General features: G+C 45.5%; 1 protein-coding gene across 17 annotated transcripts in view; it reads left to right on the top strand.

Annotated features, from left to right (window-relative positions):
- The first annotated feature begins 2,379 nt into the window (after positions 1–2,379).
- ZNF384 (zinc finger protein 384) overlaps positions 2,380–15,925 on the top strand; it is a 32,750-nt gene continuing 19,204 nt past the window's right edge. For 10 of the 17 annotated variants that reach the window (XM_069754138.1, XM_069754139.1, XM_069754131.1 and 7 more), the window contains exon 1: positions 2,385–2,465. The gene's annotated coding sequence lies outside the window, so the exon portion shown is untranslated. Of the gene's footprint in view, positions 2,476–6,046; positions 6,178–15,925 lie in introns of those variants that run through there. The other 7 variants (XM_069754141.1, XM_069754135.1, XM_069754140.1 and 4 more) reach the window with 6 other exon arrangements.

The raw sequence follows: 15,925 nt of genomic DNA, 5'->3' as shown, positions 1-15,925 counted from the left end.
TTGAGAAACACGTGATGGTGTCTCCGCGGTGTTGGATGTTTTGATCGCCCCGAGGTCATTCATCATTATGTTTATAGTCCTTTTACTAGGCGCTGCTCCTAATAGCCAGTTTCCTACTCCACACTGATGAGGGGCAAATACCCCGAAACAGCTGTCTGTGGATGGATACCATGTTTTGGCATAGGTGGTTTTCCTTTTTGGATGCTGCCCTTCCCGTGGTTGTTCCTTCCCGGTGAAAGACCTGGCTATTTATTGCTTGCGTTGAGAAACACGTGATGGTGTCTCCGCAGCTTTTCTACATGCATTTGCATATTTCCCATAAGGGATGGGGGCAGTGTTCTGGATCACTGCGTTGAGAAACACGTGATGGTGTCTCCGCGGTGTTGGATGTTTTGATCTCCCCGAGGTCATTCATCCTTATGTTTATAGCCATTAGAGGCACAACACTGTCTGCAGCCAGTGAGATCACCAGCTCTTCCCAAGTTGCGCACTGAGCTTAGTGATTGGCTGCAGCGCTGTAAACAATAACAGACACTGGGAGCTGCAGCACCGGACCAGGTGAGAATGAGTAAAGCACAGTTTTGTTTGTTTTTTTTTAACCTGTTTTATTATTTTATTCGGAAAAAAAAAATTGGGACTTTGAGCAATTATGTTCTCTCCTTCCCACCTTCTGACATTTGAGGAGCCTTGGCGAGTGACTAATTGTATATTTAACAGTTTTTATTGAAAATGAGAACAGTAATCAGGTCTGGGGTAACAGCGGACACGCGGCATGAGACTATCTGAAGTGATATAGTGGATAACTGGTTACACTTCAAAGAAAAACAAAAAAATAACATATTTGGTCTCGCCGCATGCGAAACTGTGAGAAGTAAAAAAATATCAGGATATTTATCCCGTACGGTGAAAGAAAAATCAAAGCAGGAGAATCGCCGTGTAACGGTCACTGCGCCGCTCCAAAAAGTGGACTAAGGCTAGTTTCACATTTGCGTTAAAAAACGCAGCGTTTTTAACGCAAACGCATGTGGTGCAAAAAACGCATGTAAACGCGTTAAAACACTGCGTTTTTTAGACGCATGCGTTTTTGCATGTGGTAAAAAAGCGCGGCGTTTTGACGCGTTTACATGCGTTTTTTCCTGCGTTTGCGTTTTTGAAACGCATGATAAGAAGTGTGTGACAGATGCCAATCATCAAAATCAACTAGAAAACCCACTATAAACAGAAATAGCTAGGGTTAGGATCCCTAGTAACCATAGGGATCCTAACCCTAGGGATCCTAACCCTAGGGATCCTAACTCTAATCCTTAGGGTTAGGATCCCTAGGGTTTGGGTTAGGATCCCTAGGGTTAGGATCCCTAGGGTTAGGATCCCTAGGGTTAGGGTTGGGGGATGGCTTATCAGTGTGTATTCTTGTGTTTTTTGATTGAAATGCATGCGTTTACATAGACAGCAATGCGTTTTTTTTGCCGCAAAAAAACACCGCTAGAAATTACTACAGGTTGCAAACTGTAAAGCGCTGCGGAATATGTTAGCGCTATATAAAAAATAAAGATTATTATTTCCGCAACAAAACGCAAGCATAGAAACGACGCATGCGTCGGCAAAACGCATGCAAAAAAAGCATGTGTTTTTAATGTTAAGTATAGAAAAAAAAACGCATGCGTTTTTTTTGCGCTAAAACGCAGCGGCAAAAAACGCAAATGTGAAACCAGCCTAAAAAGAGATCGGGAAGTCGTACGGACGCGAAAATGGCGACAATGAAAACTGTGGCTCGTAACGGGTAAAAAAAAGTCTATAGACCAGAAGAAAATAAAGTTATGGATCTGAGAAAACGAGGAGAAAAAGTGAGGAGCGGCCCCATAATTATGTGACCCCAGGACATATATCAGCTGCTGACATCCCCAGTCACATCTCTGCTCTCTCCCTCCTCAGCCTCCTGATGATTCTGCTGCTGCACTGTAAAATAAACAATTTGTCAATAAAGATAATTTGCTGCAAAAAAAAAATGGCGGCTAAAAAAAGAAGAAAAAAAAACGCCCAGGTCCAGCAGGCAGAAGGAGGAGCTAAGTCTGGCGGAATTCTCCGTCTACAGACGTCGCGTACATGACGTCATCGATTGGCTCCGACGGCCGCCATCTTGTTAGAGGGCAGTTATATTTTCCGCTGGCGAGAGCGTTTGGTTTGCTCTGTTAAAACAGATCACAGTAAGCGGACATTTCTCTATGAACGTTAAACGGGGTAGTCTGGCGGGGTTATAATACTTTACGGACACTTTCTGAATCAGAAACGTGCCCTTATGCAAGATGGTCGACACTGAAGCCTGAGCGCCAGGAAACGCCGGGCGCGCGCAGATCGGGCACACGCCTATACTCCACCGCCACTGAGGTGGGGGGGCCGGAAGCGGAAGCGGCGCCAGGAGCTGGGGGACCCGGAGGCTGAGAGGGAGCGAGGTGATAACGTGTGAGGTAATTGTGGGTCAGTACCGCCATCTGACGTCATGTTCGGCTCTGGGTCCAGTCAGTCGGGGTGTAGAGGGGGTCCTGAGCGCTGCAGCCCCTCGCTGTGCCCGTGCGCAGCATCCTGCCCGTGTTGGGAATGGCTGTGGTCCTCCCGGCTGCCCCCGGGCCGGGGTCTCTGCCCGGCTCATACCCGCAGGCCTCGTCCAGCGCCCCCGCACGTCTGTCCAGGGGGCTACAGATGATTTATCTACCTGTGCCAGGAGAACTACAAGTCCCAGGCCCTCAGCACTTTCTAAGTTCTGTTTACAGATTCTTTTTGTACATGATGTGTAATATCTCTGTGTGCGACCATTACTGTATATAACACCTCCCTATATACAGGACTGCACAAAAGGGGCAGGAAAAAAATGCTGGAAAGTCAGAAGCTTCCGAACTACAAGAATAGATGATGGTAACAATAGCAAAATGCAAAGATGGCTACCAAGGGAAATGTGAATCCCATCAGTGTGTGGTGACTGCCCGTCACCTCCATCATCAGTGTGTGGTGACTGCCCTTCACCTCCATCATCAGTATGTGGTGACCGCCCGTCACCTCCATCATCAGTATCTGGTGACCGCCCGTCGCCTCCATCATCAGTGTGTGGTGACCGCCCGTCACCTCCATCATCAGTGTGTGGTGACTGCCCTTCACCTCCATCATCAGTATGTGGTGACTGCCCGTCGCCTCCATCATCAGTCTGTGGTGACTGCCCGTCGCCTCCATCATCAGTATGTGGTGACTGCCCGTCGCCTCCATCATCAGTATGTGGTGACTGCCCGTCGCCTCCATCATCAGTATGTGGTGACCGCCCTTCACCTCCATCATCAGTATGTGGTGACTGCCCGTCGCCTCCATCATCAGTATGTGGTGACTGCCCTTCACCTCCATCATCAGTATGTGGTGACTGCCCTTCACCTCCATCATCAGTATGTGGTGACTGCCCTTCACCTCCATCATCAGTATGTGGTGACTGCCCTTCACCTCCATCATCAGTATGTGGTGACTGCCCTTCACCTCCATCATCAGTGTGTGGTGACTGCCCGTCGCCTCCATCATCATCAGTATGTGGTGACTGCCCGTCGCCTCCATCAGTATGTGGTGACTGCCCGTCACCTCCATCATCATCAGTATGTGGTGACTGCCCGTCACCTCCATCATCAGTATGTGGTGACTGCCCGTCGCCTCCATCATCAGTATGTGGTGACTGCCTGTCGCCTCCATCATCAGTATGTGGTGACCACCCTTCACCTCCATCATTGTGTGGTGACTGCCCGTCGCCTCCATCATCAGTATGTGGTGCCTCCATCATCATCAGTATGTGGTGACTGCCTGTCGCCTCCATCATCAGTATGTGGTGACCACCCTTCACCTCCATCATTGTGTGGTGACTGCCCGTCACCTCCATCATCAGTGTGTGGTGACTGCCCTTCACCTCCATCATCAGTATGTGGTGACCGCCCGTCACCTCCATCATCAGTATGTGGTGACTGCCCGTCGCCTCCATCATCAGTATGTGGTGACTGCCCGTCGCCTCCATCATCAGTATGTGGTGACTGCCCGTCGCCTCCATCATCAGTATGTGGTGACTGCCCGTCTTCTCCATCATCATCAGTATGTGGTGACTGCCCGTCGCCTCCATCATCATCAGTATGTGGTGACTGCCCGTCGCCTCCATCATCATCAGTATGTGGTGACTGCCCGTCGCCTCCATCATCATCAGTATGTGGTGACTGCCCGTCGCCTCCATCATCATCAGTATGTGGTGACTGCCCGTCGCCTCCATCATCATCAGTATGTGGTGACTGCCCGTCGCCTCCATCATCATCAGTGTGTGGTGACTGCCCGTCGCCTCCATCAGTGTGTGGTGACTGCCCGTCGCCTCCATCATCAGTATGTGGTGACTGCCCGTCGCCTCCATCATCAGTATGTGGTGACTGCCCGTCACCTCCATCATCAGTATGTGGTGACCGCCCTTCACCTCCATCATTGTGTGGTGACTGCCCGTCGCCTCCATCATCATCAGTATGTGGTGACTGCCCGTCGCCTCCATCATCATCAGTGTGTGGTGACTGCCCGTCGCCTCCATCATCAGTGTGTGGTGACTGCCCGTCGCCTCCATCATCATCAGTATGTGGTGACTGCCCGTCGCCTCCATCATCATCAGTATGTGGTGACTGCCCGTCGCCTCCATCATCAGTGTGTGGTGACTGCCCGTCGCCTCCATCATCAGTATATGGTGCCTCCATCATCATCAGTATGTGGTGACTGCCCGTCGCCTCCATCATCATCAGTGTGTGGTGACGGCCCGTCGCCTCCATCATCATCAGTGTGTGGTGACTGCCCGTCGCCTCCATCATCATCAGTATGTGGTGACTGCCCGTCGCCTCCATCATCATCAGTATGTGGTGACGGCCCGTCGCCTCCATCATCATCAGTGTGTGGTGACTGCCCGTTGCCTCCATCATCAGTATGTGGTGACGGCCCGTCGCCTCCATCATCAGTGTGTGGTGACTGCCCGTCGCCTCCATCATCATCAGTATGTGGTGACGGCCCGTCGCCTCCATCATCATCAGTGTGTGGTGACTGCCCGTCGCCTCCATCATCAGTGTGTGGTGACGGCCCGTTGCCTCCATCATCAGTATGTGGTGACGGCCCGTCGCCTTCATCACTTCTGCTCATCACTTGTACACATGATATGAAGGATCTCGGCAGGAGGATGTCCCCCAGATCTTCTGTGTATGAGACTTGTGTGGATCCTTCTGTCTCTCCTTGTGATCCCAGACAGACGGGATGATGTGAGATCAGAGCTCTGTGGGGTCGGGATCATCACTTCCAGGACTCCTCGCCCTTAGGCTGCCGTCACACTATCTGTATTTGGTCAGTATTTTACATCAGTATTTGTAGCCAAAACCAGGAGTGGGTGATAAATGCAGAAGTGGTGCATATGTTTCTATTAGACTTTTCCTCTATTTGTTCTACTCCTGGTTTTGACTTACAAATACTGATATAAAACACTGTCAAAATACTGCTAGTGTGACGGCAGCCTTAAAGGGAACCTGTCAGCAGATTTTGCCGCTGTAAGATGCGGCCACTGCCTTTCAGGGCTTATCTGCAGCAATCTGCAAGTGAAGAAAAATAAGTTATATTATACTCACCGTGTGGGGGGTGGGGTGCGGCGGTCCGGTCCGATGGGTGTCGCGGGTCCGGTGCCGCCCTCCTGCTTCTTCAGCGCTCCCCGGCATCGGTGCTCCTGCGCAGGCGTACTTCTGCCCTGTTGAGACGTCGGGAAAGGTCAGAAAGGGCAAGCGCCTGTGCACTGCAGTACTTTACTGTGCCCTCAACAGGGCAGATCAGTATGCCTGCGCAGGAGCACCGATGACGGGGCGCGGTGAAGAAGCAGGAGGGTGGCGTTGAAAAAAGATAGGAGGTGCCGGACCTGCGACACCCATTGGACCGGACCACCGCCCCCCCCGGTTGAGTATAATATAACTTTATTTTTCTTCTCTTGCAGGTCGTATCAGGGGCTTTTATAGAATCCTGCAGATAAGCCCTGAATACCGGTGGCCGCATCTTATAGCGGCAAAATCTGCTGACAGGTTCCCTTTAATGACTTTGGATGTTTGGGGTCGTTGTCTCGCTGCAGAATAAACCTGGAGCCCATCAGACGCCTCCCTGATGGTATTACATGATGGAGGGGTATCTGCCTGGGTGTTGCTGGCCTTTTCTCGGCCCCTCTTCTGTCCTGCACTCGTCATCCTCCTGCCTTGATAAATGTGACTGATGACATGCTCAGGGCCTGTTGCGCCTGCGCAGCTCTGGTTCCCTACCGTGCAGGCGCAGGATTTGAACAGTCTATATGACTTGGGAGACATCGGTAACGGCAGAAAGATGACGACTGCAGGGACGGATGACGACTGCAGGGACAGGACGCGCCGAGCTCAGACCAACGACACCCAATCTGTTTAGATACGTGGAGGAAATGGGCCCTTATAAACCGGTAGTGGAGTGTAGAAAAGACGACATAGGCTAAGTTCACATGTTGCGTTTTTGCTGCATTTTTTTTTCTGCAGGCAAAACCTGCTCTCTTGGCAGTAAGGCTATGTGCGCACGTCAGGATTTTATGCAGAAATTTCCTGAACCAAACCCGATATTTTATGCAGAAAATCCGCATGCGTTTTTCTCACGGTTTTCTTCCGTTTTTTTTGTGTGGATTTTTTGCTTTTTTTCCAGAGCTTCCCACTGCATTAAATAGCGGGAAATCTGCAAAAATATCTGCAAACTTAATGAACACGCTGCATATTTTTCTGCAATGTGTTTTTATCGCGGAAAAATATGCAGCATGTGCACAAATTGCGGAATGCATTCAAAATGATGGGATGCGTTTTTTAAGCGGTTTTGCCGTGGAAAACCGCCGAAAAAAACGCACAAAAAAAATCTGTAACGTGTGCACATACCCTTAAGAAGCTGCTTACAAAAATCAGGTTTTGCTGCCTTTTTTTTTTTTTTTCTTTGCTGCGTATTTGCTGTGTTTTTGTTGTCCCTTGTGCATGTTGATAAAGTTTAGTCCCCCTGAAAAATCATGATGCAAGTTAAGGCTCTTGCACCAAAACCTGATTGCTTTTTTTTTTGCACTTAGTCATTGCTTTCTATGGGTGAAAAAATGCCCGAAATTAGCGACGTGCTGCAGTTTGCAAAAGCACCGCAGTTTTCCAAATCGGTCAGTAATAAAAAGCAATATGTGTGTGCATGAGATTCTTGAAGTCTCCTAACCTTTGTGTGAACAACATAGCCTTACAGGTGGACTTGGCTGTAAGGAAAACCTGGTGACTGGTTCCCTTTAATAAAGCGCCCTTGAGGCATTTTGGAAAGTTGCAGAACTTTTAATTATTAGGTAAACGTTTTACAAGTAACTTTCATCACATCTCATTAATGAGCAATTTATCAGAGACTTCAAATATGGGGCGAAATGGACTTGTTATAATTTTATAACTCACAGATGTTTGCTGTGATTTTCATGCTTTTTTGTCAACGTTTTTCACAGCTTTATTTTTTTCTGAAATATATTTTAAAGTCTATTCTGAAGTACTGAGATGTCTATGCACACATTGTTTTTCGTGTATGTGGTTTTTATGCAGTAGGCTTTCACTATGGCAGTTTTAATCTTAAAACCCCCAAATATAACAGAAACCATGGAAAGTCTACTTCTAAAGCAGATAGATGAAGCTGCAACCCATAATGAGGTCCTGGTTATGGGGGACTTTAACTACCCGGATATTACTTGGGAAACAGAAACCTGTGAAACCCATAAAGGCAACAGGTTTCTGCTAATAACCAAGAAAAATTATCTTTCACAATTGGTGCAGAATCCAACCAGAGGAGCAGCACTTTTAGACCTAATACTATCTAATAGACCTGACAGAATAACAAATCTGCAGGTGGTTGGGCATTTAGGAAATAGCGACCACAATATTGTGCAGTTTCACCTGTCTTTCACTAGGGGGACTTGTCAGGGAGTCACAAAAACATTGAACTTTAGGAAGGCAAAGTTTGAACAGCTTAGAGATGCCCTTAATCTGGTAGACTGGGACAATATCCTCAGAAATGAGAATACAGATAATAAATGGGGAATGTTTAAGAACATCCTAAATAGGCAGTGTAAGCGGTTTATACCTTGTGGGAATAAAAGGACTAGAAATAGGAAAAACCCAATGTGGCTAAACAAAGAAGTAAGACAGGCAATTAACAGTAAAAAGAAAGCATTTGCACTACTAAAGCAGGATGGCACCATTGAAGCTCTAAAAAACTATAGGGAGAAAAATACTTTATCTAAAAAACTAATTAAAGCTGCCAAAAAGGAAACAGAGAAGCACATTGCTAAGGAGAGTAAAACTAATCCCAAACTGTTCTTCAACTATATCAATAGTAAAAGAATAAAAACTGAAAATGTAGGCCCCTTAAAAAATAGTGAGGAAAGAATGGTTGTAGATGACGAGGAAAAAGCTAACATATTAAACACCTTCTTCTCCACGGTATTCACGGTGGAAAATGAAATGCTAGGTGAAATCCCAAGAAACAATGAAAACCCTATATTAAGGGTCACCAATCTAACCCAAGAAGAGGTGCGAAACCGGCTAAATAAGATTAAAATAGATAAATCTCCGGGTCCGGATGGCATACACCCACGAGTACTAAGAGAACTAAGTAATGTAATAGATAAACCATTATTTCTTATTTTTAGGGACTCTATAGCGACAGGGTCTGTTCCGCAGGATTGGCGCATAGCAAATGTGGTGCCAATATTCAAAAAGGGCTCTAAAAGTGAACCTGGAAATTATAGGCCAGTAAGTCTAACCTCTACTGTTGGTAAAATATTTGAAGGGTTTCTGAGGGATGTTATTCTGGATTATCTCAATGAGAATAACTGTTTAACTCCATATCAGCATGGGTTTATGAGAAATCGCTCCTGTCAAACCAATCTAATCAGTTTTTATGAAGAGGTAAGCTATAGGCTGGACCACGGTGAGTCATTGGACGTGGTATATCTCGATTTTTCCAAAGCGTTTGATACCGTGCCGCACAAGAGGTTGGTACACAAAATGAGAATGCTTGGTCTGGGGGAAATTGTGTGTAAATGGGTTAGTAACTGGCTTAGTGATAGAAAGCAGAGGGTGGTTATAAATGGTATAGTCTCTAACTGGGTCGCTGTGACCAGTGGGGTACCGCAGGGGTCAGTATTGGGACCTGTTCTCTTCAACATATTCATTAATGATCTGGTAGAAGGTTTACACAGTAAAATATCGATATTTGCAGATGATACAAAACTATGTAAAGCACTTAATACAAGAGAAGATAGTATTCTGCTACAGATGGATCTGGATAAGTTGGAAACTTGGGCTGAAAGGTGGCAGATGAGGTTTAACAATGATAAATGTAAGGTTATACACATGGGAAGAGGGAATCAATATCACCATTACACACTGAACGGGAAACCACTGGGTAAATCTGACAGGGAGAAGGACTTGGGGATCCTAGTTAATGATAAACTTACCTGGAGCAGCCAGTGCCAGGCAGCAGCTGCCAAGGCAAACAGGATCATGGGGTGCATTAAAAGAGGTCTGGATACACATGATGAGAGCATTATACTGCCTCTGTACAAATCCCTAGTTAGACCGCACATGGAGTACTGTGTCCAGTTTTGGGCACCGGTGCTCAGGAAGGATATAATGGAACTAGAGAGAGTACAAAGGAGGGCAACAAAATTAATAAAGGGGATGGGAGAACTACAATACCCAGATAGATTAGCGAAATTAGGATTATTTAGTCTAGAAAAAAGACGACTGAGGGGCGATCTAATAACCATGTATAAGTATATAAGGGGACAATACAAATATCTCGCTGAGGATCTGTTTATACCAAGGAAGGTGACGGGCACAAGGGGGCATTCTTTGCGTCTGGAGGAGAGAAGGTTTTTCCACCAACATAGAAGAGGATTCTTTACTGTTAGGGCAGTGAGAATCTGGAATTGCTTGCCTGAGGAGGTGGTGATGGCGAACTCAGTCGAGGGGTTCAAGAGAGGCCTGGATGTCTTCCTGGAGCAGAACAATATTGTATCATACAATTATTAGGTTCTGTAGAAGGACGTAGATCTGGGGATTTATTATGATGGAATATAGGCTGAACTGGATGGACAAATGTCTTTTTTCGGCCTTACTAACTATGTTACTATGTTACTATGTAATCTGGCGATTAAAAAAGGCGATGAAAAATTCTTGAAACTCATGGTATTGCTATAGTTTAAAAAAGACCTAAGGATGTACATGAGCCGACGCCATCGATTTATTGCTATTGGATACTGCACTTCGATGAGTGTTGCCAGTGTCACTCGCTGAGTAGAGGTCATGGGTGGCGCAGATTTGGTTTGGGAGCAGAGGTTCTCATACGCCTGAGGCTATGTGCACACAGATTTATTGTTTTTTTTTTGGGAGGTTTTAGAGCAAAAACTGAGCAGAAACTCTCCAAATCCTTTTAAAAAAACATTGATTTTTTTTTGCATAGCTTCTGCTTTGAAAACTCTGCAAAATCATCCCGTGAGCACATCGCCTAAGGTATCATTTGATTCAGGGTACGTTTTTTGATTTTCATATTTCCGTCTTTCCTGAACGTTCAGTCTAGTATATTTTCAGTGTCAAAAACGGAGTAGGCTGCATCCAGACACTTCGGGCGGTCGCTCATCTTCTGGGGAATCAAAAGGATTGGGGGTTGTAAGTTAGTACTCCCAATTTGTCGTATGTCTAGTGACAGTCCTACACATTAGACACTTGGCCCGTGCCTCTAAAATCGTCAGGTGCCTCAGGCTTCGATCTAATGTGTTTGCGGACCTTAGACGCTGCGGTGGAAGCGGCTTGGCCACACACGACGTTTCGACAGTCCTTCTACTCCAAACAAGTGCCGGCAGGTAGGAGGACGTTCGCTGCGATCCGGTCTTGTGGCTCTGCAAATTTTTATTTTTGCTAAAATCTAGCATCTAAACGTGAGCCAATATTCTGATTCATCTCGTGCTCCTTAGATACATGTGCAGCTTTTTCTGTCCGTCTGGTCACTGTTTACACTGCGAGCGCTGCGGTCATTCACATTATACGTGTCTACAGGGGTTTACTGAAAGACTGAGGCAAAAAATGGTGCCGAAAGAAAGCTGTATGGGGTGCATTTTTCCTCTGTTTTTCTTTTTTTTTTACATAGAAGCCTAAGGGCACTATCACAGACATTTATAAAAATATTTTATGAGCTTTTCGTGGTGTAATTGCTGTTTGGTTCCCTTTGGGTGCTGGCGACTGCTGTTGGGCATCCATCACTATGTGAATTTAACACGTGACTGTGTTACATCGGCACACTGTCTGCCTGTCTGGTCTAAGGTTTGCACAGTAATAATAACGTAGAAGCTGAAGGACTCAGAGATGGGGCCATGCTTATGTGCTATAGGTTTTCCAGGCTTATTAATGACCTATCTAAATACATAATTGCCTAAAGGGTACTTCCGTCTGTCTGTAACGGAAATCCTGGGTCGCTGATAGGTCGCAGCCGGCAGCGAGATTGGGGAGGGATTTAAACACCGCTTCACTTTTTTACTATTGATGCTGCCTATGCAGCATCAATAGTAAAAACATAGAATGTTAAAAATATTAATAAAAAAGCATATTCTGACCTTAAAGCGTCCGCGACAGCCTTTCCCACTCCTCGCGCTCCAGTCCCAAGAATGCATTGCAGCAATGACCCAAGATCACGTGGTGGTCTCGCGAGATCGCTACATGATCACGGGTTATTGCTGCTAAAGGCCTGGGCTGGATCCGGGGGCCGACAGAAGGTGAGTATATACGGTAACTACTTTTTTATTTTAATTGTTTTTTTTTTAACAGGAATATGGTGCCCACATTGCTACATACTACGTGGTCTGTGTTCTATACTACGTGGGCTGTGTTGCGTACCGCGTGGGCTGTGTTGCGTACCGCGTGGGCTGTGTTGCGTACCGCGTGGGCTGTGTTGCGTACCGCATGGGCTGTACATTCCAGAATACCTGATGCGTTAGAATCGGGCCACGTACCTGCACACACTTCCTTGACGACTCTCCGCAGCCTTCCGGCTCTTCTACCCTACTCCGATCAGATAAGTCAGTTTCGGGCTGGAGGAGAGAGCAGATCTCTGTGATTGAGAAGGATTCTGTTTTGGGTTGCTCCTCAGAGGATTGTGCCACCAAGCTATAAGATTTTTTTTCATGCTAAAAAGTGCATGTTACAGATCCCCCCCCCCCCATCCCCAATAAAAATAATAAAATAAAATTCGATAGGTGGAGCAAAGAAGGGAGTAATTACTGGCTGTTCGGGCCCAGCTATTCTGTACCTCTAATGATCAGTGTGCGGCTCATGACTTGCCGGGAAATGTGGTGTCAGCCCTCTAGTATACTTTGTACTTTGCAGCCTTACATGGAGGAGGCTTCAGTTTTCTGTAAATGGAACAATCTGTAGCCTGCAATTATACCAGGGCTAGAATGGTCCCATGAGCAAGGTAACCAAAGTGGAAAGAAAATTGTGTAATGGTCCTTAAGAAAACCAATTTTTGAATTAATTTCATTTGATTAAATGTTTATAAAGAAAGCTTACATTAATACTTTGAAATTTGCATTAATCCGGCACAGAAACGGAGGCATCGGAGACCTAATACAGCACTACTGAGCAGTGTAGCTGTTGATCCAGCACTGTGGTGAAAAGCTGCAGCATGGATAACATGATACATTAGTACTAAGCAGTGTAGCTGTAAATCCAGCTCCGGGGTGAGAAGCTGCAGCATGGAGGACATCGTACAGTAGAACTGAGCAGTGTAGCTGTTAATCCAGCACTAGGGTGAGAAACTACACCATGGAAGACATTATCCAACGATACTGAGCAGTGTAGCTATGAATCCAGCATTAGGGTGAGATGTTGCAGTGTAGAGAACATTATACAGCAATTCTGAGTTTGTGTGCCTAAACATTGGAGCTCCCCCACAAGTGACCCCATTTTGGAAACTAGACCCCCCAAGGAACTTATCTAGATGCATACTGTGAACTTTAAACCCCCAGGTGCTTCACAGAAGTTTATAACGCAGAGCCATGAAAATAAAAAATAATTTTTCTTTCCTCAAAAATTATATTTTAGCCTCGAATTTCCTATTTTGCCAAGGGTAATAGGAGAAATTGGACCCCAAATGTTGTTGTCCAGTTTGTCCTGAGTACGCTGATACCCCATATGTGGGGGTAAACCACTGTTTTGGCGCACGGCAGGGCTCGGAAGGGAAGGCACGCCATTTGGCTTTTTAAATGGAAAATTAGCTCCAATCTTTAGCGGACACCATGTTGCGTTTGGAGAGCCCCTGTGTGCCTAAACATTGCAGATCCCCCACAAATGACCCCATTTTGGAAACTAGACCCCCAAAGGAACTAATCTAGATGTGTGGTGAGCACTTTGAACCCCCAAGTGCTTCACAGAAGTTTATAACGCAGAACCATGAAAATAGAAAAAAAAAAAAATTTCTTTTCTCAAAAATGATTTTTTTTAGCCCGCAATTTTTTATTTTCCCAAGGGTAACAGGAGAAATTTGACCCCAAAAGTTGTTGTCCAGTTTCTCCTGAGTACGCTGATACCCCATATGTGGGGGTAAACCACTGTATGGGCACACGTCGGGGCTCAGAAGGGAAGTAGTGACTTTTGAAATGCAGAAACTAGACCCCGAAAGGAACTTATCTAGATGTGTGGTGAGCACTTTGAACCCCCAAGTGCTTCACAGAAGTTTATAACGCAGAGCCGTGAAAATAATAAATACGTTTTCTTTCCTCAAAAATAATTTTTTAGCCCAGAATTTTTTATTTTCCCAAGGGTTACAGGAGAAATTGGACCGCAAAAGTTGTTGTCCAGTTTCTCCTGAGTACGCTGATACCCCATGTGTGGCGGTAAACCACTGTTTGGGCACACGTCGGGGCTCAGAAGGGAAGTAGTGACTTTTGAAATGCAGACTTTGATGGAATGGTCTGCGAGCGTCACGTTGCGTTTGCAGAGCCCCTGGTGTGCCTAAACAGTAGAAACCCCCCACAAGTGACCCCATTTTGGAAACTAGACCCCCCCCAAGGAACTTATCTAGATATGTGGTGAGCACTTTGAACCCCCAAGTGCTTCACAGACGTTTACAATGCAGAGCCGTGAAAATAAATCATTTTTCTTTCCTCAAAAATGATGTTTTAGCAAGCAATTTTTTATTTTCACAAGGGTAACAGGAGAAATTGGACCCCAGTAATTGTTGCGCAGTTTATCCTGAGTATGCTGGTACCCCATATGTGGGGGTAAACCACTGTTTGGGCACACGTCGGGGCTCGGAAGTGAGGGAGCACCATTTGACTTTTTGAATACAAGATTGGCTGGAATCAATGGTGGCGCCATGTTGCGTTTGAAGACCCCTGATGTGCCTAAACAGTGGAAACCCCTCAATTCTACCTCCAACACTAACCCCCCCACACCCCTAACCCTAATCCCAACTGTAGCCATAACCCTAATCACAACCCTAATTCCAAAACTAACCCTAAGGCTATGTGCCCACGCTGCGGATTCGTGTGAGATTTTTCCGCACCATTTTTGAAAAATCCGCGGGTAAAAGGCACCGCGTTTTATCTGTGGATTTACCGCGGAAAGAAAAATTATTTTTTATTTTCATGGCTCTGCGTTATAAACTTCTGTGAAGCACCTGGGGGTTTAAAGTGCTCAATATGCATCTAGATAAGTTACTTGGGGGGGTCCAGTTTCCAAAATGGGGTCACTTGTGGGGGAGCTCGAATGTCAAAAAGTCAAATGGCGCTCCTTCCCTTCCGAGCCTTACCATGTGCCCAAACAGTGGTTTACCCCCACATGTGAGGTATCTTTGTACTCAGGAGAAATTGCCCAACAAATTTTAGGATCCATTTTATCCTGTTGCCCATGTGAAAATGAAAAAATTGAGGCTAAAAGATTTTTTTTTTGTGAAAAAAAAAAGTACTTTTTCATTTTTACGGATCAATTTGTGAAGCACTTGAGGGTTTAAAGTGCTCACTATGCATCTAGATAAGTTCCTTGGGGCATCTAGTTTCCAAAATGGGGTCACTTGTGGGGGAGCTCCAATTTTTAGGCACACGGGGGCTCTCCAAACACGACATGGTGTCCGCTAAAGAGTGCAGCCAATTTTTCATTCAAAAAGTCCAATGGCGCTCCTTCCCTTCCAAGCCCTGCCGTGCGCCCAAACAGTGGATTACCCCCACATATGAGGTATCAGCGTACTCAGGACAAATTGGACAACAACTTTCGTTGTTCAGTTTCTCCTTTTACCATTGGGAAAATAAAAAAATTGTTGCTAAAAGATCATTTTTGTGACTAAAAAGTTAAATGTTCATTTTTTTCCTTCCATGTTGCTTCTGCTGCTGTGAAGCACCTGAAGGGTTAATAAACTTCTTGAATGTGGTTTTGAGTACCTTGAGGGGTGCAGTTTTTAGAATGGTGTCACTTTTGGGTATTTTCAGCCATATAGACCCCTCAAACTGACTTCAAATGTGAGGTGGTCCCTAAAAAAAATGGTTTTGTAAATTTCGTTGTAAAAATGAGAAATCGCTGGTCAAATTTTAACCCTTATAACTTCCTAGCAAAAAAAAATTTTGTTTCCAAAATTGTGCTGATGTAAAGTAGACGTGTGGGAAATGTTATTTATTAACTATTTTGTGTCACATAACTCTCTGGTTTAACAGAATAGAAATTCAAAATGTGAAAATTGTGAAATTTTAAAAATTTTCGCCAAATTTCCGTTTTTATCACAAACGCAGAATTTATTGACCTAAATTTACCACTAACATGAAGCCCAATATGTCACGAAAAAACAATCT

The sequence above is a fragment of the Ranitomeya imitator genome, chromosome 2 (assembly GCF_032444005.1).
Source record: "Ranitomeya imitator isolate aRanImi1 chromosome 2, aRanImi1.pri, whole genome shotgun sequence".
Lineage (NCBI taxonomy): Eukaryota > Metazoa > Chordata > Amphibia > Anura > Dendrobatidae > Ranitomeya > Ranitomeya imitator.
The sequence above is the reverse complement of the archived record's forward strand: the minus strand, read 5'-3'. Positions and strand labels throughout refer to the sequence as shown.